At 42.5% G+C, this 21,751-nt stretch overlaps 2 long non-coding RNA genes across 2 annotated transcripts in view; one reads left to right on the top strand and one right to left on the bottom strand.

The window, feature by feature from the left end:
• The window catches only part of LOC143441041 (uncharacterized), a 35,038-nt gene that overhangs the window by 1,913 nt on the left and 11,374 nt on the right, over positions 1-21,751 (top strand). Inside the window, exon 3 of the long non-coding RNA XR_013108297.1 lies at positions 11,020-11,104. This is a non-coding gene — a long non-coding RNA (uncharacterized LOC143441041). The remainder of the gene's footprint in view (positions 1-11,019; positions 11,105-21,751) is intronic.
• On the bottom strand, positions 1,640-20,382 carry LOC143441042 (uncharacterized). The gene is made up of 3 exons (XR_013108298.1): positions 20,257-20,382; positions 6,489-6,682; positions 1,640-2,243 (listed from the first exon to the last, which is right to left on the bottom strand). It is a non-coding gene; the product is annotated as an uncharacterized LOC143441042 (long non-coding RNA).

Here is a 21,751-nt window from a genome sequence, read left to right on the forward strand (position 1 = left end):
TTTCAGAAACTGACTTGTCCCAGCAGTCAGTTGTGCAGTTTACCTCAGTCCCTCCAAAGTACCCAGGGGAAAGTAGATTCTGTGCTTCTTCCTGATTCCTGGGAAGGAACTGAGGGATGTAAGCTTGCTGAAAGTCCTCATTGCCTCCTTCTGATGCCTTTAGGGTATATATGACACAGCTTCTGAAAGAAAACTTTGAGCTTGGTTCTGCTGAACGTGTCCAAAAGCTCTGTCTATGTGTACTTCTGCTGGGCTGGAATCCTTCGGTCTCCAAACCATCCACCCTTGGAATTTCCAGCTTTCATTGACCTGTCGATGCAATAACTAATGTAATTGTTTCCTACAGAAACTTTGTACTCTTCTTTTCAGTGCATGAAAGTGACTTAGGAAAAGAGTTGACCTTTACCACCATGCAGGAAGGGATAACTTCTATGGGGACACCAAAGTTAATGTCTTAGAACAGCAAGGTGGCAGACAGTAGTCCAACATCTATTTTGGCAACACTGTTTCCTAAGGGTTTTGGTAGAACCAATTTTGTGACATAGCTACTGGCTGTTAGTCTCTCAAAAGCCTCCCCCACGTTCACCCAATGCTTCAGCCCCTTCATTTAGGGAATAGTTAACATTCCCAGTCTTAGTCAATGTTCTATTGCTGTGAAGAGACACTATGACCATTTCGACTCTTATCAAGAAAAGCATTTGACTGAAACTTGCCTATATTCAGAGATTTAGTCCATTGTCGTCAGGTGGGAAGCAGAGCAGAGCACATGGCAGTGGAGCAGTAGCTGAGAGTGCCATCCTGATTCTAAGCCTCAGAGAATGAGGCACTGGCCTTGGCATAAGTCCATGCCTAGTGACGTACATTCTCCAACAAGACCACATCTTCTAACTTTTCTAATAATGCCACTTTCAATTGACCAAGCTTTTAAATATATATCTTATGGGGGCTGTTCTTACTCAGGCTACTACAAACATTTAGCACATATGCACTTGTGGTAGACACCATTTCTAAAATCCAGGTGATGAGCACACCTCACCCTCCTTACACCCCTTTCTATTTGCCCTCTTTCCTATGTGACCCCTAATCAATTTAAACTGCTGTGTTTTATCACTCTACATTGCATTTACACCTGCTGAATTTTATATAAATGTTATACGCCTGGTTTTTGTTAACTTTGGTTTGTAAGCATAACTTTTAATTAATTAGTCAACTTTGTTGAAAATATCAGTAAATGATACCTTTAAATTCCCAAGTCATATTTCACTCTCTTGATACACTACAAAGTTTTATCACACAGTAATTGTTTAAGAAAGTCCATGTAATGGATAGGCATGGAAAAATTCTAGAACCTAGCGCACAGTGTGGAGCTTATTGTTTTAGTCTGGGAATAGTAGAGACAACTGCCAACCTACTGTGCATTCTGTCTGTGAAACAACCACCCTTACTGAATTCTACTTTTCCACCACGATTCCTTCTTGCCCCTCCTCCCGTGCCTGGTATACAGAACAGGAGGCCCATCAGCCCCAAGGGTGAATCCATTTTACAGTGGAGCCCAGTTCTAACCAGTGAGATATAAAGACAGCCTTGTAGCCGCCCACGGCCACAAGTCAACTGGATTCACCTGAAAGGGGGGCTGGGAATGAAGGGGGAAGGAGGGCGAGAAGAGATGAGGCCAAGACAAAGTTCTCTGATCAAGGCCCAAAGCTTTAATGTTCGGCTCTCAATTTAAAGGGGAAGACCCAACCCACAACCCCTCCTGGTTCCAGATGGGTGGGATAGTCCATAGTCCATTCCAGTCACGACCGGAGATGTCAAGGCAAGCCCAGGGGCAGTTCCGCTTCTGTGTTCCGGGCAGCCAAGGTGGGTAACTCCACCTAGATCCCGTCACTTGACCTTGTTGTGGTAACCAAGGTCTCTTCAGGCTTGCTCATGGTGGGGGGGAAGGTACACAGCCTTTTAGGGATCCTTTAGGAAACGTCCTCTGCATTTGAAAAAGAAACTGGAAGAGAGGTGGTCTTTTCTCTGCTGCCAGTTGGTTGTCTCCAGGTAACACTTGACACCTTCATCCAGCATCTTGCCTCTGTTAAGAGGATCGGGTCTGTGGGCAAAGCTGCCATTCAAGAGATTTATTCCTTGGTATAACTGGAAGTGCTTTCTTTCAGACACTTGGTTTATGAGAAATAAATATTTCTGTCCATGAAACAGGAGTTGGCATTTTCTAATATAGGTGGCCTGAAATAAACCTAAAACACATGAAAGCAAGAAGTAATCAGATTTTGAATCAGACCTAAAACAGAAGACACATAGTGAATAAATGAGACCCAGACCCAGATTTACCTAGGTAGAATCTGTAAAACTAGAAAAGACAACAAAACAAAACAAAAAAAACCCACCTGAGATTCTAGGGCTCCTCAGTTTCTTGAGAGAAAGAGGTGAAAAACACAGAAAAAGGGAAGCATTTGGGGAGTAAGTTCACTGGTTAGTTAGAATTTGGTTATTAGTTAGCCAGAAACACGTGTATTTGTTTTTGAGTGTGAGAAAAATATTTACAAAGTTTAGGGTTGGCATGCTTTAAGAAATGAAGCCATTTCTTAAGTGGAGGGATGCTTCAGTAGGTGAGAGGGGTATATGCAAAAGCACAGGGACCTGAGCTTAAGTCTCTGGCACCATGTAAAGGGATGGGTATGGACACAAGGAGCTGTAACCCCAGCACCAGGGAGGATGGAGACAGGATGATCCCTGGAGTGCACTGGAGACTGTCTTAGCTCCAGGTGGACAACAGAGCCTGTCTAAAACGAATGAGGCAGAGGAAGACAGGATGAGACACATGTGTTCAGGGTTCCACAACTCTGTGCCTACATAACATACACACACTTAAAGAAAAAGAAGGCCAGTAAACAACTTTTTCTTGCTGTAGGTGTAGGGGTTTTCTTCCATTGTGAGTGCTTGTTTCTTACTGTATCTCTCCTGTTCATTATTCATGTTTTCATAAGCATGATTGATGCAACTTATATCAATAGCAGGACTATCATGCAATAAGCTTGGGAAATTCCATTAAGGCTTTCACAATACTGACGTTGGCAAAGTGTTCTGACTTGGTTTGAATTCACAGACGTGCACATGTGAGGTGTAGGGGAAAGAGCATACACTTGACTTGCTCCTACACTGGGTCACTGTTTGGCAAGTGACTACAGACCTCAGTTTGATTGCATTTTAAGTAGGCTTCATAACACAGACAACTTTGCAGTTGTCATTCCTGCACATGCCCAGATTCTCAACATTAATTCACCTTTGTTTCTGAAATTCTCAAACTCCTCGTAAGTTATGGATTGTATCTGGATTGTGAGTAAAGTAGATTGAATTCCACTTTAGTTTCCCCTCTAGCAAAGTCATTGCTATCTTCAAAACCTGGGGGGAGAGGGAGGGGAGAACAAAACTATCAGTGGGTTTGTTGAGCTCAAAGGCCTGATATTTGTAGGAACAGTCGCTGCATCTAAAGTGTAGGCACAACTACACGGCTTTCCTCTTCTCTGAGAGTAAATGTCAATGTTCTAGAGACTGTCTTTTTAGGCTCTGTAATTAGTGTGTCAGGAAGACACTTTAGAACTACAGTGACTCCCCCTTTCCCCCATGGCATCCAGGAATCTACAGTAAGAGAATCAGCCAGAGAGGTCACTAATGGGCACTGGAGTCTTTGGGTGCTTTTAGCTTGTTGGTTGTATTTATTTCTTCTATTTATAGTTTCCTCCAGGAAACTTACTAGGGGGAATTAATTACACCAGCATAAGATTTGAGCTTCTTGTGATATTGACTGATCTCACAATAAGATTACCTAGAACTTTAATATTTGTACGTTCTAACATGAGTTTAGATTGTTACCAGTCTTGTTTATTTTGCTTAAAGTGGAGACTTGTGCTTTAAGAAGGCAAGACGCTGTGTTTGGGACTCATTGGACACATCACCATCCAGAAGTTTTCACTTGCTAGATTCTCAGCAAGGCTAAATCTAAGTTCTTGGCATGTCTGTGCACTGTTTGTGAGGTCAGCACTGTAAACACCAGTCAGGCAAAGCCCATCCCTCTGTGACATCAGAGATTAAGGAACCTTAAAGAAAAAGGCTATACCTGGTTATCTTTTAAAAAAAATGGGCAATGTTTTATTTTCCTCTACAACTTAATAAATACTTCTTGATGACTGCACATGGGGTAAGGCTGCTTGGTAGTTCAGAAAGGTCACAGTGATGGTGTTTTCCTGACAGCATGTAGTCTTCAGTAGTGAGTGGAATGACTTGGATGACGTCACTGTCAAACCAGCAAGACTGCATTTATGCACAATCAATTTCAGGACTGTTGGTAACTTGGGCATACTTTCCCCAAATAACCTTGCCTCCTTGTGTCACAAGGCCCAACTCGCTCACACTCACTTCAATAACTGTACCTTTGGTGATCACACCCAGGGTTGTATAAAATGGGGATGACGGATTCTTTTTCACACCCAGTATAGGCAGGCAAAAAGTCGCGTTCAGCCCAGGGTGTGTGACGTGGCCCTGTTTGAAATGTAGACCCACTGGCCTAATGAACCTCTCATATTTAGGTGGTTTTCTTGTAAAACCATCACCAACAAAGCAGACTTTAGTAACCATTCTCTTCCCTGCCTTCTTTTTTCTTTTTCCTGTTCGAATAACTTTCAATATTTCTGTTTCTCCTTGGGCATGAGCTTTTGGTAGAGGGACCTCCCATTTTCCCGCCTTTTCTTTTGTTTCTGCTTAATCATGTTGGAAAGTACTTTTGCTCTCGACTGCCCCCTCTGTACAACAGAGAGGCAGGGACTGCTCCTTGTTTCATCTTCTCGTCATCCTTCTGCTTGGTGTTTCTCTTTTCATGCATCTTAATAGTCTTTTCATTTGTATTTTCTCCACATGGCTCTGTGTATGGTAGAGCTGAACCTTCAGGCCAATTTTTTGTTTTGTTTTGTTTTGTTTTGTTTGTCTTCTTTGAACGTTCATGGGCCTCCCAACCTTCTTTCTTTCTCTTTTTCCCATGGTAGTCCAAACGATATTCATATCATTTGTGGTGCAGTTCAATACATTCATTTTGTGGCATGATGACAGCAGTGGAGCAGCCATCCACGACCGCCTGGGTTCCAAAAACCTCATAATTTCTGGGTGTCACTGGCCCACGAGCCTGGTTTCCTCGGGCCAGAACAGGAAAAGCACCTGGTTTACTCTTAACTCCACCTGAGCCCTGAAACCCAACCCTCTCAGCCACACACTGGTTTCAAACAATTCAGATGCAGCAAGGTCTTTGCCTTGGTTGTGTTGCTCACGGCCTCAATGACTGATTGAGTTGGAATTGGGTTGACTAAGCACAATCTTGACAGTGTCCCTGGATAATTTTAAACATATAAGCAAAGTCTCTCTCCCAATATTTAAAATTGCAGTTTCACAGATAACTTAAGTCAGTACTCTCCATCCCTCCCTCCCACCGTCGCCTCCTGTCTGTGCTTCTGTCCTTGTGTCCCTGGTATTATTCCTTCTACATTCCTGTCACATGAGTTCTATTGCTCTCCCTTACCATAACCTCCGTGTACTTTCATGTCCTCATCCCCACTCATCCCCATACAGCTACGTCTAGAGAAAAGTTAAAGCTAGGATCTACATACGAGAACAAGTTGTATTTCTCTTTTTGGCCATTAAGTGATTTGATACAATCTTAGTACTTTATTGAGAAGGGAGACAACCCATATCTAGTTTCTTTCTCTGGAAGTAGCCCAAGAGAAATTTTTATTTATAAACAATACACTCATGAGGAAAGAGGGTCTAACTGCAATATTTTATCTCCTCAATCATACACATTACAGGTAGACTTGGACTTCCCTTCAGTATCAGTTACTTTCCTGTCACTGTGATAAAACACTTTGACCATGGCCACTTAAAGAAGGAAGGGTTGGTTGTGGGGTTATAGTTCCAGACACATCACTATTAGGGTGGAGAAACAAGGCAGCAGGCAGCCGTGCCTGGAGCAGCAGCCAGGAGCTCACATCTTGAACCACAAACAAGAGGCAGAGAGAGCAAGCTAGGGATGGCGAGAGGCTCTTAAACCCCAAAACCCTCTGCTCCCAGGGATAAACTTCCTTCTCCTTGACCACACCTCCTAAGCCTCCCCAGACAGCTGTCACCAACTGGGGATCAAGTGTTCAAATTCCTGAGGGACTTCTCATTCAAGCCACCAGTGTTGGTGATGCTGTTTGAAGAGGCTTAAGAAGTGTGGCCAAGATGGGGGATGTTTGTCCTTGGGGGTGGCCTTAAATAATGCATATTCCAGTTTAAAACTTCATTAGCATGGAAGTATTCTGCTGCAGTATTTTATAAGAGAATCCACGCTGAATACTGAATTTTGCATACTGCACAGAAGCAAATTTTCTACAAGTTTGTGGTCATATCTGTACTTACATAAAAACTAAAGCTCTGCATGAGCAGAGAGCCCTTACCTGAGGGTTCCTGTCACTTCTCCTGCCCTTGCTCTGTCTGCTCAGGCATACTGTCTCTCTTCACCTCTCCTCAAGCCATTTTCACCTCAGGTTCTTTACAGATGGTGCTGTCCATGAAGGTCTCCTTCACATGGCCATCCTCTTGCATGGAAGATGCTCTTCACTGAACCATTCTTCCTGCCCTGTTAAAGAAACTATTAAGGAGATACTTTGCATTCATTTGTTTTTCATACTAAGTCTAATTTCTATAACACTTGTTAGACTTTGGAATTATCCTGTTTGTGTCTTTGCCAAATTCGATTTCCTGCTTTTGGAATGTAAAGTCTCAAAGACCAGAGGTTTCATTTTATTCTGTTATAGCCACAAAACTCAGTACACTGTCAATCTTAAATACTTGGTAAAAAAAAAAAAAAAAAAAATTTCAGTAAGAAACCATTGTATTGTTAAACCAATAGAATTAGCATGCGGTTTCTGTTTCTCCATCTTTCCTCCCTTCTGATATCTTCCAGATAGAGAAACTTACAAATAATACTGGCCATCCAGGGCAGCATTTCCCTTCATTTTTCAGGCTTTATCATAAGTAGCCTGTATTGTCTGGACCTCACAGAGTTTCTAACACTGATTGGAACTGGGATTGATCCACAGGGAAAGTATTCTGGTCTACCTTTGAAGTTACTCTCAAGTTCACATTGCACCAAGCAAGAAGAAAAACTTCAAAACAGTCTTCAGGGATTTTCCTATCTTCCCTCACTAAACATTACAAAAGTAAACTGTCTACTGGTATAATTTTAGCCAATTGTCTGTGGTCAGTTGTGGGCCTTGCAAACTCCAGAAGGCCTGGCGTTCTGGGGATTTCCCTCCATTGCTGCTCTGGAGTGGATCCAGGTTAACCTCTGTGTGACAGTGGACAATGGGTTCAGATCTGTTTGTTCTCATTGGCTCCATTGTAAAAGGAGAATCACAACTACAGTTTTCTTCCAGTGTAGGAGTATAGAGAACAAAACTACAGGGTCCTCACACACAGTCAGGCAATGCAATGGGTTGACCTGCCGTCTAAGCTTCTTTATGAAGTGCAGACAGAGTAGAATGTTGGAGAAAAAACAGTATTACATGTAGAATGGGAAAGGCGGGCTTTAGAAAGTGTTCCTGCTCTATCCTTACAGAGGTTTACAGAAGTGTTTCCTGATTCACCCTGCCCTTCCTTACACCTCTTCTTCCCCCACCCCATTCTTAAGATCTCTGAATTATACTGCAGAACAAGCCCAGATCAGGACTGACTGAAAACCTAATAGAAGGATTGCCACATTTAAGATTGGGTCTATTTTCAACTTCGAGTTCATTCATTCATTAAGAGACCTTTGTACTCCAACGATGTGTAAGAATTGGAGATAAGAACAGAAAGAAACCCTTTGAGGGACTTCCGTTACAGTGTGTGGCATGTTCAGTGAACAACAGTTTAATCATTTAGTTAGCCGTGATGAGTGCCTTGAAGAAGGTGGCTTCACAAGATTGAGTTGAGCCCTTTCTGCTAAAGTCCATAGGGAAGAGAGGCTTTAGTGGTAAGGGGTCTGGGATGGTTGTAAGTGTCAGCCTACTGAGGTGTGAAGTAATCTAGCATAATCAAGAGATGAATAAACAGTGGCCCAGGCTGTACCTCAGGGACCTCCCAGGTTAGGAAAAATGAATCAGAGCTTCTTTTGGCTTTTCTCCTCAAAGTAGCTGAGAATTTATGGCCATAATGTTCTGCCTCTGTTTATCTGCTACTTGGAGTTTAACTTCTACACAGTATGGCAAGCCCATCAAAGTTTTGACTTTCCCATGTGCCTTAGAGGTGTATCTAGAAATCCCTTCACTTCTATCTGAAAGTTCCGAGCAAGTCATCTGCTTGCAGTAGCAGGCTGTGGGCACTAGGGGGCAAAGAACCATTTTCCTGTACTACTTTTGGTAAACCACTGAATGGTGAATGTCTGGGGGCTTTGACCTTAGGCCTTCACGTTGAATGAATGAGGAATTAATGAAGGAAATCATACCATGTTTGGAGGCCATGGCCTTTCTAATCTTATTGAAGCATTACAAAACCAAACAAGCAGACCTCTTAGTGAGTTTGCAGGTATGATTTAATGCAGTCTGAATTGAAGAAGCAGCATTAATCTGTGTCAGTGAAACTGTGGTAGTCTCATGGTGATGGTTTAGAAACATCATCAAAACATATTTCAGGGGATTTTTTCAAAATCTTTAACTCCAGTCTCAGGGACTGAAAGGGGACAAACAGTATAGAAAAAAAGGGTCTCTGGCATCCTTCTAAGACTAGACTGCTTCCCTACTAGAATGGGGTAGGGAAGAGAAATCTTGACTATGTGACCAGTAGGCCCATGCCATCTGAGTTGATAAGCCATTATTAGGAACACAGTGAGATTTCCACTTGCAGTTAGGTGTTACTAGGTTTTTGTGGAACCTCTGGAAGCTTTGTTTACAACACATGATAAATAATGATACCTCTAGGGGAAACAGAAAAATAGACAAGGCTGCTCATTGCTGCAAATTGGTCATAGACAGGGTGGTGTAAACCTCACACTGATCATATTACAGTGAGTGCTGCAGATGGGAGTCCTATGCCAGTCACGAGTAAAATCAAATAATTAGCAGATGTCACCAGTGCCAATCTGTTGGTGTTTAAAAATGGAATGAGTGAATCAGCAAACTATTTAGGAAAGTAAGGCTATGCCAATCATTCTGTCATGAGAAGCCTTGTGTGGACAGTATGGCCTATGTTTCATTAGGGTACCTCAGCATGACCATGAGAAAGAAAATAACAACGAGAACCAACTATGTTTATAAGTACCACATGCAGATGCCTTTAAATTCTCAAACAGTATTTAAAACAAATGACTAAGGCAATGTCTTACAGTGATTATTGTCACTGTCACCATTACAAGCAAATGACACAGTTTAAAGTGAGACACAAGCTCTCCTCTCTAGATGCATGGATGATGGAATATGGATAAGCATAGATATAAGAAGTGTGTAATAAGATAGACATGAAGTGTCTACAGGCACAATAAAAATAAGAGAGCAGAGCATCATTTATAGAAATGAAATAGAGCGGCTGCTGGCCTAACACCGAGGGACATTTTCTAAGCATCACTGTGTTTACACTTGGGAGCAATCTTGTGATGCTGGACTTTCTATCATCCCGTCTTCTAATAGACATAGGGGAGGGGACTCGGTAAAGTGACCCCAGACGTGAAAACAAGTCTACCACCTCTAATGGGGCACTGTTCCTTCTGACACTTTGTCCTGGCACAGGCATCCTGCATTTCCATTGGAGTGTTTGCTGCTTGCATGGAAATCCAGCATAGCTTGTGTCTGTGTAACAACGCTGTACGCTCTGGGTAAATTACTATCTCTTTTATGGTACCATTGGTACTATTTCTAACAACACAAATGTAAACTTTGTTGGATTTATTTGAGGCCAATTCCGCATTCGGTTGTAATCCTACCAAATTCTTACATGTGCTATGAACTGTGCCAAACATCTCACATACAGTGGCTATGTGGGGTAAATTCTATTCCCATTTACACACAAGAAGCTGAGGCTTAAGAGAAATTAAGTGATTTTCAAATAGTAACAGATTTAGGAAGTAATTAAGTCCCTGAACATGGTCTGTCTGCACCCAAAGGGCTACATATTCACACAAAGCCTTGCTGCTCAGGTGTTGTACTGAACGCTGAGGCACTGTGTTCAATGTGGACTTTACCACCATCTTGTCTGTGGATGAGATAATTAAGTAATTAAGACTAAAAGTAGTTCCGTGTCTCTGCACAACGAACTAGATGGTGCAATGAAGAGATCGGTCGTCGTCATTTTTCTAGGAGCTCTCAGGCTATGGGAACTGGTGAGAACATGATCACAGCGAGCTGATGGAATGGGTAGGCTTTCCCTAGTGCAGCACAGGCTACCAGGAAAACAGTGCTTCAAACAACAGCCAAGCTTTAAAGCTATCCTGACGGCAGGAGGTACGCTCAACTGTGTGAACTTTCCCAGGTGTGAGTGAGTAAAACCATGTAGTCACCCCAAGTGGAGCACCAGGGACAAACCAAGGAAACAACCGAGTGTCACTGGATTTACTTGTGAGGACATGGAGCAGTGTGGCTACTTACAGGAGAGGAGCGAGGTGACATAGGAGTGACTATCCCACTGAAGAATAGTCTTCCTTCAAGCAACCATTAGTTGCCTATAAATCCCCTGGTAGGAACAGGGTCTCTTAAGCCCAGCCCCCTTCATTCTCTGTGGTAGAACCTTAATGGTCTCAACCTTGTGTAGTCCCCCTGTGGTAATTACAGCTTCTGAGAGTCCCAAGAGGACAGTGGGCACACCATGTCCATAGGACAGCATTCCACAACATGGATAAATAGGGGTGGATGCAGGATAAGCAATATGTTAAAATCTTAGTCTTCATCAGATGCTTTGCACACAAAATTCTCAAGTAGAAAGGGGATGCAAAGATGACTTATTTCACTCTCATTTCAGTGGGGAAGAGTAAGGGCAGAGCCATCCGCAGTTGCAGAATTTCTGAGTGGCAGATGGGATTTGAGTAGGGAAGGCCGAGTCCCAGGTGAGTGCTTTTTCCACAAGCCATTTCCTCCCTTGCGTGCGATTTAAAAAGTAAAGCACAAACTGTCTTCAATGACCTGATTAGATAAGTAAGCTTTGATTTTATTTATCTATGTATTTATTTATTTATTTATTATTAGCTTTTCAAGATAGGTGTTCCTCAGTGTAACCTTGGCTTCTGAGTCCTGGAATTAAATACATGTACCACCAGGTCTGACATGTTTAAATTTTTTTTTAAATCCACTTTTTAATATAACGCCACTTTCCCATTAAGCAAGTCCTAGGAGTATGGAATCAGACACATCTTAGGGTTGTCTGACTTGGAGCATGAATGCTTGCGGGATAATTAACAGACTGTTGTCAGGGAAGGGATAGCAAATGGAGGTGGTGGAAGAGCCAGAAATGGGGGCAGCCCACTCACTCTGACCTCTTTAGATTCTGGAAAGCCAGTAGGTCCCCCTCTGCTCAGCTCACTAAGTGATTTAGCTCTCTTCTCTTCCTTCCCTGCTAAGTAATCGGAAAGAGACATTGATTGGCAGCTTGCTTCAGGCTTCCCACACAGCTATGTGGGACTCCCACCCATCCCTAAAATGAGCCTTGTATTCGATATGTCCTATTTTTCTGCTGCAGTCTCACATTTAGATATCTGGCAATTCTTAAAGGACAGTGTCTGTGTTCTTTTCCTTGTATAGCATTTACCACAATGTCAATTATAAATACCGTGAAGGGAGAATGGCATGGTACTGGCCCACAAACAGCAGAGTTTATTGTTTTCGGTTTTTAAGTGCAGTATATAAACAATGTAGCAGGGGAGATAGAAGGAATGGGTGCCGTATGTTTCCCCCTAACATTTCTTCTAAAATTAAAAGCCTGTGAACTGTGTGCTGTAACCGGGTGGAGTCCACTGTGGTGGAGCCTGAGGCTGAGCAGCACAACAGGCTGCAGAAGGCCTCTGGACCTGAAGCACTCACCCTGCAGCTGGACGGGGAACTCCCTGGAGAAGAGCCAACTGGTATTTTTTGCTGATGCTATCAGTGACACAAGTTGTTGCAAGTCCCTTCCCCTTTCTTCCCCGCACTGTGGAAGACTGACATGAATTTTTTCTACCCCCATTCTCCTTCCCTACTGTCTCCCCCACTGCACAGGGCTCGCTGCCATTCAGATGGCAGGCCTGGCAGGCTACCTGTGGAGAATTGCCTCCAGCACTGAGCCTAGTCACCAAGAGTAAGTTAGACTCAGAATTTTTGGATTCTGACTTCTGTCCCGATGTTTCCCAATAGCTGTCCCTTGAGCAGAGACAGATGGTTTGCAGCTAGCTCTGGGAGCAGACATTGCCTGGCTTTGACAGTTGAAGGGCCTGTGCTTAGCCAAGAGCCCTGAGCTGGCTGCTGGGGCTGATTTGGTTCTCAGAGGTCTCCTAATGACCATGGCCTGGAGGGCTCAATTTCAAAGAGTAAGTCATGAAGGAGCAACTCCAAATGCCCAGTGTCAGAGAAGGAGGGTCGAAGGTGCATGTGTGTATGGGGCAGCGATGGGGGTGGGGTCTTCTCATGGCAGCCGATGCAATGCTAATTGCCTTGTAGTTAGAATTTTTCTTTCTGAATCTCAGAGTCACAGACATGAGAGACTGTCCTGGTACTGACAGATGGTAAATTCAGGGGTAGGCATGCAGGCTGGGACTGAGAGAGACTCCCAGCAGCAACTCTGTCACCGACTAGAAAAAGACAAATGGATATGATAGCACAGACATAGGTCCCAGCATCCAGAGCCCTAGGTATGAGGGCCCTGAGTCTAAGGCCAGCCTGGGCCCAGCATCCAGAGCCTAGGTGTGAGGACCCTGAGTCTAAGGCCAGCCTGGGCCCAGCATCCAGAATGCCTACGTGTGAAAACCCTGAGTCTAAGGCCAGCCTGAGCCCAGCATCCTGAACGCCTAGGTGTGAAAACCCTGAGTCTAAGGTCAGCCTGGGCCCAGCATCCTGACCACCTAGGTGTGAAAACCCTGAGTCTAAGGCCAGCCTGGACCCAGCATCCTGAACGCCTAGGTGTAAGGACCCTGAGTCTAAGGCGAGCCTGGGCTACATAGTAAGACCCTGTCTAGAGAAACCAAGAGCTGGAGATGCAGCTCACTGGTAGGACACATATGCACTGGCTCTTGAGACTTACGCCCAAACTCTGAGATTTATAGAGAGAAGCTTTATCCTAGGCATGATAATACTTATACTTTTATGTGACTAAGATTTTATTCTCAGATTATTGGTCCTTAGTACTTTCTTAACATTTCCTACCTTATAAAATTAGTGAGCTAATGCCTGATCATCATGAAAATATATATTGCATAAATAGTAATTGATTTTTTTAATAATTTCATTTTTATGCCATTTTATACATCCAAAATAATATGCTTAGGCAAGTATTCCTCCACACTAATTCTCATGTTTTTTATGTCTGTTCAAACATATGTCTGGGTCCTTGTGTGTGTGTGTGTGCGTGTGCATGTACATACTTGCACATGGAGAGGGAGGAGGAGAGAGATCATGTTATTTTTTAAAGAAAGATAGCATTAACCTCTGTAGGCATTCCTCTTTAGCCTTATTGGTTTTTTCTTTTATTTTTACTTAATTATATAGATCTTCCTGAGTCAGTATGAGCCTACTCATTCTTTCCAATGGGCATATAAGTACCTCATAACTGGCCCAGGCACCCCCCTACTGGTAGATACTCCAGGCCCCACTAACTTGTATGTAGCTTCCCACTTGATCTACACATAGACTGATTGCTTGCATAAACGTTCATATTTTATAACTGGAGATGGGTCATATCCAAACTAATGTCATCCACAAATCTGGGCACATTCCTTCAAGACTATAAGGGAACTGTTTTTCTATAAATAAAAATTAATATCCTAAGTATGTTAGTATTTGTTTTTTGTATTTCATTATTACGACTGAAGTGTGCCTGTTCTGGATACTGTTGCCTCTTGAAGAGCTTGTTCTAATGATTATATAATTTTTACTTGGTAACAGAATATATCATTTGACTTGGTAACTCAAAAGACTCAAGTGTTTTGTGGTAGCATCAAATATGATACATTTGTTGTGTGCAGTTTCTACCCAATTTACTGTGACAAGAGAACTCCAGAATGCTTTTTTTGTCAGCTTCACCCTTTTGAAGTTGTGAATCTGTCATAGCTTAAGCTCCTTAAGACTGGAGAGTTTAGTGACTCAAAATGACCCTGGCATATTGCCAGTGATTGCAACAAATACCGGCTGAGTGAATGAAAAGGCGCTTTGAAGTCTCATACTCTGCATCTCTCTGGTCAGAAGACAGTTAGGTTCTAACATCTGAAGTCTCATACTCTGCATCTCTCTGGTCAGAAGACAGTTAGGTTCTAACATCTGAAGTCTCATACTCTGCATCTCTCTGGTCAGAAGACAGTTAGGTTCTAACATAGGCTGTAGTTTTCCTTTTCCAAGTGACATCAGGTAACTTAGATGGCGTTTGACTCCAGGGCCTAATTAACTCCCAAAAGTCTACCTCTGGGAACAACAGAGGCTCAGACTCACACTGAAGCTGAAATAGAGCTTCCAGGACAACCTAGACAGGGAGAGATCACCTAAAGCCCAAGTTCTCAAGATAGTCTATATACAAATTCCACAAAACTGGGCCTCAATAGATCCCGATGCAGCAGAGACCACTCTGCCATTAGAAATGCTGATGGAGAAAACACTGGGATCAGCTGACCTGGGCCATGAAACCGAGGCTGCCTCCACCCCAGTCTGCAGAATACATCAGTGTGTGCCTGCATGGAAGCAGAAAGAAATGTGGATATCAGCAGTGTTTCTGCAGGACGTGATGGCACCTGGGATGTTTTTATTCTAATTAGCTAATCCATCTATGTATTTATTTTGGCATTGATGATTAAACCACTCTTCCACTAAGCTACATCCTCAGCCACTTGATCAGGAATAGTATTTTAAAAATTCTTTTCACTTCTTATTTTTCTATCTGTAATTTTTGGGGACCAAAGCAAGATAGCTCTTGAGGTAGAAAGACTTGGTACAGCAGCCTGCAAGCCTGGTGGCCTGAGTTCAATCTCTGGAATCTACAGTGGACAGAGAACTGGCTCCTCTGTCCTACAGACACACACACACACACACACACACACACACACACACACACCAGAGAGAGAAATAGTTAATTTCTAGGACTATGAACATTATTTCTCCTGTTTTTCATCTTAACAAATCATAGCAGTTGTTTCTTCTAGTGAAACATCCCACTTGAATATGTTTTCTAAATAATAATAATAATAATAATAATAATAATAATAATAATAAAATAATAGCACACATTCCCCAAAACAGAGTAATAGCAAGCAAGACTCTCATTTCAAATGAATTGAGAACATCAGTCCCTACAGTCTATTGCTAAAGGGTTGGTAGGTGTCATTACCTCAGTGTTACAATGTCAGGGTCTATTTCTGACCATTGTAACAAAGTCTGCCTGGTGAACCCAGCAGGTGTTATAGAGAGTCTCTTCCTGTGCTTAGCTGTGTCCCCTGGGAACAGAGCAACTGTGGATTTCGTAAAGGTTTGAGTAGGAACAGGCACGAGCAAACCACACTCTGTAGGGACTGAGAACACAAATGTCTCAAACTGGGCGAGCAAACCTCCCTCCTCTAAGTGTCTTTCTTAGGACTGGCCTCTCATTTTTGGAATTGCTTCAGGTCCATAGCCCCTACTATTTGCAAATGTGACTAGACCATCACTCTTGAAGCCTCTGATCATCATTACCCCAGACACATTACATTTTGGGAATTCCTGTGTGTTGTAAAGTATCATATGGGTCCCAGACAGTGACACTTGGTGGGAAAGAAAAAGAATGTAGCTAGGAACTGTGGGCATTTGTGGTTCTTGCCCAAGGACTGTATGCAATTAGTGTCTTGAGGGAAACCCATGACCCTCATGTGGTCCTGACACGTGGTTAGAGTTCAGGCCTGGCCCATAGCATTTCCCTAACCAATGTGTGGTAGATGAATAAATTTGCAGTATGAATATCCTTACAGGATATAGTTATAGCACTCCACTGCAAATACATACTTCTTGTTAGTCTCCTCTGGCCTACTTATTTCATACAGATTAGCTCCATGAAACTGAGCCATGTCTTCAGGCAGTCATGATAAACTCCCAAAGATAGGCCTCATTTCTTATCTTTTGAAAGATCCCTAGAGATTTTTATTTTTAAGTAAAGTTATTTCCTTTATTCTTTTAATAGAAAAAAAATAACAAACACAAAAGTCAATGTGAAACACACACGGAGAAACTTGCAGTTGAATAATCTGGTAACATCATTTTTTTAAAGGCACACACAGACACACACACACATGTATACACACACACACACACACGCACACACGCACATGCACAGGCACGCACACACGCACACACGCACACACGCACACACATATACACACAGACACACACACACATGTATACACACACACACGCACATGCACATGCGCACACACGCACACACGCACGCACACATGTATACACACACACACACACACACACACACGCACACACACACAAACACGGTGGGAGTAAATGTAAGCAGTATATATTCAGAGCTCAATAAGCTGTCTTTATTGGGAAGGTTTTATGACGTTTGAGCTCCCTGAAGTCATCCTCCCTGACCTCCTGGTCTTTCTCGGCGTTTTAAGGCAGTGACTAAGTAGAGGAGTACCTGGAGAGGAGCTAAAGGGAGACACAGACGGAATCCGAGCATTCTGCTGTGCACCAGGCCTTTTACATTGCATATTTCCTTTGCTCCGCTAAACTTCTGCCAAGTAGATGTTAACACCACTTTTGTGAATCGGGCAATGTAGCCAGCAAGGGTAAGAGGCTCCTGTGCAATGGTGAGAGAACGAGTGCTTGTGCTTGACCAGCACCCAGCTTTCTGTTTGAAAAGCCTGAAGTTTTGCACTGAGCTGTCAGTAGTGCAGAAATAGAAACAGTCTGGGTCTTTTACAGTCTTCTCCTTGGAAGACTGGGTGACTTAGAATGCCAAGGTTAATCATCATTTAACCCATGGAACAGTCTTTTTCTGGCCTCCACCTACTTGGCTGTGGCCTCTAGCTTGGAGCGAGTGAACCCTGTAGGTTGAGCAATACAAGGGCTGTGCTGTCTGAGACTGCCCAGCTGACTCAACCCTTGTCTAGGTCAGCGTCCTTATTTAATTCTTCCTCTTCTTAGTTGAGGATCCCAGCCCCACTGTCTGTGTTCTTTGTACGAAGAACAGGTGGCCTTCCATGCTTGCACAGTCCACAACATTTATAGCAAGTCAGCTCATGATGTACAGGACATTTTTTATTGCTCCAGAGATCTGTGGGAACATAGGTTTTGTACATAAAGGTGAAAGATCTTTCTGGCAGGAGCCACACAAGCTCTGGGCATTTCCTTTAGCCTGCTCTCCTTTAATTTGTGTTCCTTAGCGATGTTCCAGATTTGAATGGTATGTTTATGTTTCATTTAAACTGCACAATAGTTAACATTGTTCCTCTGGTATAAAAATTAATTTTAATGAGGTGATGATGTCAGTAGTACATTGGGACTATTCATTTATGGCCCTCCTTTTGCAAATGTTTTATCAACTTTAACTTACTCTGGGAGCTAAGGTGCCACTGATAAATTCACTTGGCATCTATAAAAATTGTTCGGTTTTTTTTTTTTTTTTTTTTTTTTTTTTAAATATGGTATTACTATGTAGCCCTTGCTGCCCTGGAATTCATTACATAGATCAGGCTGGTCTTGAAAACACAGAGATTACCTTCCCTCTGCCTCCCAAGTGCTAAGATCTAAAGGCATTTGCCACTATGCTTGGCAGAATTAATATTTTTAATCCTGGTTTTCAGGGATCTCAGAAAAGGGAACTGAAAGACTAATGACTGGCTCCGCACTGTGATTTTTCTACTAGCCGTCCAGAACATTCTGTGCTGTGGGACTCTCCTTTCCCGTGGATAAGGGGAGAACCCTGTTTTTCTACCGTATCTATGTTCATAGTCAACTGCTACAAAATTGGTGTTGTATGACATATGCTTTTATAGCTCTCACCTTACTTAATAAAACCATGTATTTTTCCCATTAATAAACACTTTCCTGAAGCATTTTTGTAGGTAATGTACCATTCCCTTCCATGATGCTACATGACTTACTTTTTATTTCCCTGTTGTTGAAATTCAAATTGTTTGCAATTTGTCCTTGCTATTAAAAAGTTAAAAGTATTTCCATGTATGAATTTTTAGATATAGTCACTCAGATTAAAATTTTTCATTATTACAAGGTTATTGAGTAAAATGTCTAAGTATTATAAGGAGTTTTGATACATTCTGGAAAAGTGTGATTGCACCACTTTTGCTTTCCGCAGCTACTTGGTTCCTCTCTGTCCTTGCTTCAGTGTGTGCTCTGTGTTAGCCTTCCACCCCAGCACCTGCTCCATCTGGTATCAGGAGAAGGGAATGTTCACCTTCACTCTGCTCACCAACACCTGTATCTTGCTCAGACTCACCATCCCTGGAGTTGAGACAAAAATGTGGCTTACCCTAAGCATGCCGAGCATCTGTACTGAAAGTCAGATGGTCACAGATGTGGCAGATTAATCAGGTTCAGGCCTTTATTAATCTTAATAATATGTTAGGAAGATGCTTCCTAGAAAAGGTTTCTCATACTGGTAATTTCCTCTTTTGTGTGTGGAGTTAGTATTATACCTTTTTCATACAAAACTGGTTCATATAAGACTAAACAAGGCATACGTGGAGTTCTTCTATATGTACTTAGTATTTATTGGAAATAGTTTTGAGCTTGTTTGTATATTTTAAATGAATAAGTACATTGAACTTACATTTTATCTACCACTTGGGATGCCAGTTATATTTAAATATATCATCAATTCATTTCTTTACTTTAGATTTTAGTCTGTTCTTTATTCCTTGCCTAACTCAAGATATTCAGATGTTGGCTTTACTGATAATATAGTGTTCCAGGTATCAGATCATTATAACAGGACTGTGACGTTACACTAAGAAAATATGTCATTTCGTTTGGTGTATACACAAAGTCTTGAACAGTTATAACAGTAATTAATTTCTCCATGCTGACATAGGAAATGTTATTAGTTCTTAGAAAACTAGCTTCAGCTAGCTTGTAGACTGACCACAGAGCAAAGGACAAGTGAAAATAAGAAAGTCAAGGCACTGGTCCTAAGAGGTAAATTTTTTAAGGCATCTTGGTCTAGTTAAACGGTTGCTTTGCTCCCTGAAAAGGTAGTGTTGTTGTGTATGAGAGGTCTGTTCACTTACACCTTCAGGTTTATCATCCTGGGTTTGCCTACTCATACACTGCTGTCTCTGCTGCTTACAGCTCTATATGAAGCTCTGTATCATGGGTCTGGGTGAGAACTTGTTCACGATCAACACCACCCACTAGGAAACAGTGGTTGGAACCCAACTGTAAACTTCTTTATGCCTCAGGTCAGAGCTTTGAAGCCTCCAGTTGTGCTTGTAGCAGGTGAGCTGAGCCCGAGTTTTACAATAATGAGAACTTCAGTTTTTTATTCAGAAATTCAGTTATTTACCCAGGCCACTCTTGTGACTGAGTCCTGCAGTCGTTTGTAGGAAGCATGGCAGTCCGACAGATCTTTCCCTAGTAGCACCTTGGCCTGGAGAGGCTAAATCTCTTACTCCAGGTTACACGGCTCTAGCTTAGAGTGGAGCTGTTTAAACTCAGCATCTTTTTGTTTTGTTTTAACAGTAGACCTATGTGCTTCCCCACCGAAGGACACTCCTGTCTCTTTAAGCATCTGTTTCTTCTGTTGTTAGGCAGCCACAATGAAGGAAGCCTCAGAGAAAGAAAGGGGCAGTGAGCTTAGAGCCACTTGGTGCTTCTGGAAATATCTTTGCTGAGAATTACCAAGATTTGCCAGTGCAGTTCACTCTCCACTTCTCTAGCTACCTTGAAAGAAGTAAAGCCTAGAGACACGCACATTTCCTTCCCATTCCACAGACTTTTCTTAGCTATCCCTGACCTATAATGAATAGAAAAATTAAGGGAAAATGCAGAGATTAAAAATAGCACACAACAGAGTCATGCTTCTTACCAGCACACATGGAGAATACATTGTCCATTGGACACAGCTAATGGTAACAAGGACAATGGAGGAAAGTGTTCCTTTTCAATCCAGACACCCTGGAACTGAGCTGAAGGTAGTGAGTGGTGTTGGTGGCAGTGATGTAGCCTGAGTGACTGAACATTGGGTAAACAGGAGCATATAAATGGCCTGCGTTCTTAAGAACTGGTGTTCTTTGAAAGTCTGAGCAAAGTCTAAATTGTTTACTGAAGAATGTCAAAGATGGTTCTTAAGTTAATATTTAATTTTAGTCCTAGTCTTTGTGAGCACTTGTTCTCAGCAAGGGATGTTACGGATGCTAGTGTTTCCTAGAGAAGGTAGACAGATTTCAGCATTTCAGATTTCCCTAAGGTAATATCAGCTGCTCATCACCCCCTTTGAGATCACTGCTCTTATAGTACATTTTCACACGAGGAAACTGAGGCCCAACTCGTTCACTAACAGGGAAATCATATGGTCAGGAAATCCCTGTGGCTTGCTGCCAGTATCCAGGTACTTAAATGCCAACTGTCCAACACAGAGAGGTAAGCAAGTGATTAGCAAGTTAATTGTTCACTGAATAAGAAGCAGCGTTCAAGGTAAGAGAAAGAGTCCTAACTGAGGCTTTATAAAATGCCAGTCTTCGACTGTGTTCCAATAACATCATAAATCTAAAGAAATAAACAAGGAAACTGCTTAAGGTCAGGCCTGTGGCTCCATGAAGCGCGATGTTAACATTTGAGATTTGAGGACTCTTGCCAGGCATCACCTCCTCTAGAGGTAGGCAGAGCATGACCACGGTTCCTCATGGAAAATTGCTTCAGGCTTCAGGAAGGATTTCCATTGTCAGAGGAATCGATTGTTCATTGGTCTCTTTTGATGCTGTGCTTAGGGCTTTGAAGTGACCTTGACCTTGGCTCGTGGTGCATGCAGGGCAAGGCCTCGAATGCTTACTGCAGCCCGGATCTTTCCCACACATTAAGCTGCCATTTTAAGCACATCCACACAGAGCTCCAGTGTTTTCCCTTGTAACACATAGAGCTTCAAAGGTCAGTGGCTTAGTGGGTCCTCCTCTAGGTGGAGTTTTACATTTCCCAAGGCAAAATGGTTTCTTTGTACACTAACCAGTAAGGCTGTGGCTGGATCAGGTCCATCAGTCAGCCACTTTACCAGATTTGTGGAATTGATTTACTCCTTGTCTGCTCCTTTCTATTGCCCAGGACAGATGGGCAATGAGAAGCAGGTTAAGTTGTAGGACGTCACTTAGGAGTGATTCACTGCAAGTATATTTTATCCACAGTGGTTTCCACGCTTTAGCTATGCGTCTTCTGATGTAAGCTACCTATAAAGTACTGATACTTGATACTAAAACAACGTTGGAGTCTTGAGTCATTGACCTGAGTCTTTGGGGTACTTCCTAGTGAGAACTATCCCACTGTGTAAACAAAATGAGCTAGCAACTCTTCTCAATGGCTTGGGTTTGCTA

The sequence above is a fragment of the Arvicanthis niloticus genome, chromosome 30, assembly GCF_011762505.2.
Source record: "Arvicanthis niloticus isolate mArvNil1 chromosome 30, mArvNil1.pat.X, whole genome shotgun sequence".
Classification (NCBI taxonomy): domain Eukaryota; kingdom Metazoa; phylum Chordata; class Mammalia; order Rodentia; family Muridae; genus Arvicanthis; species Arvicanthis niloticus.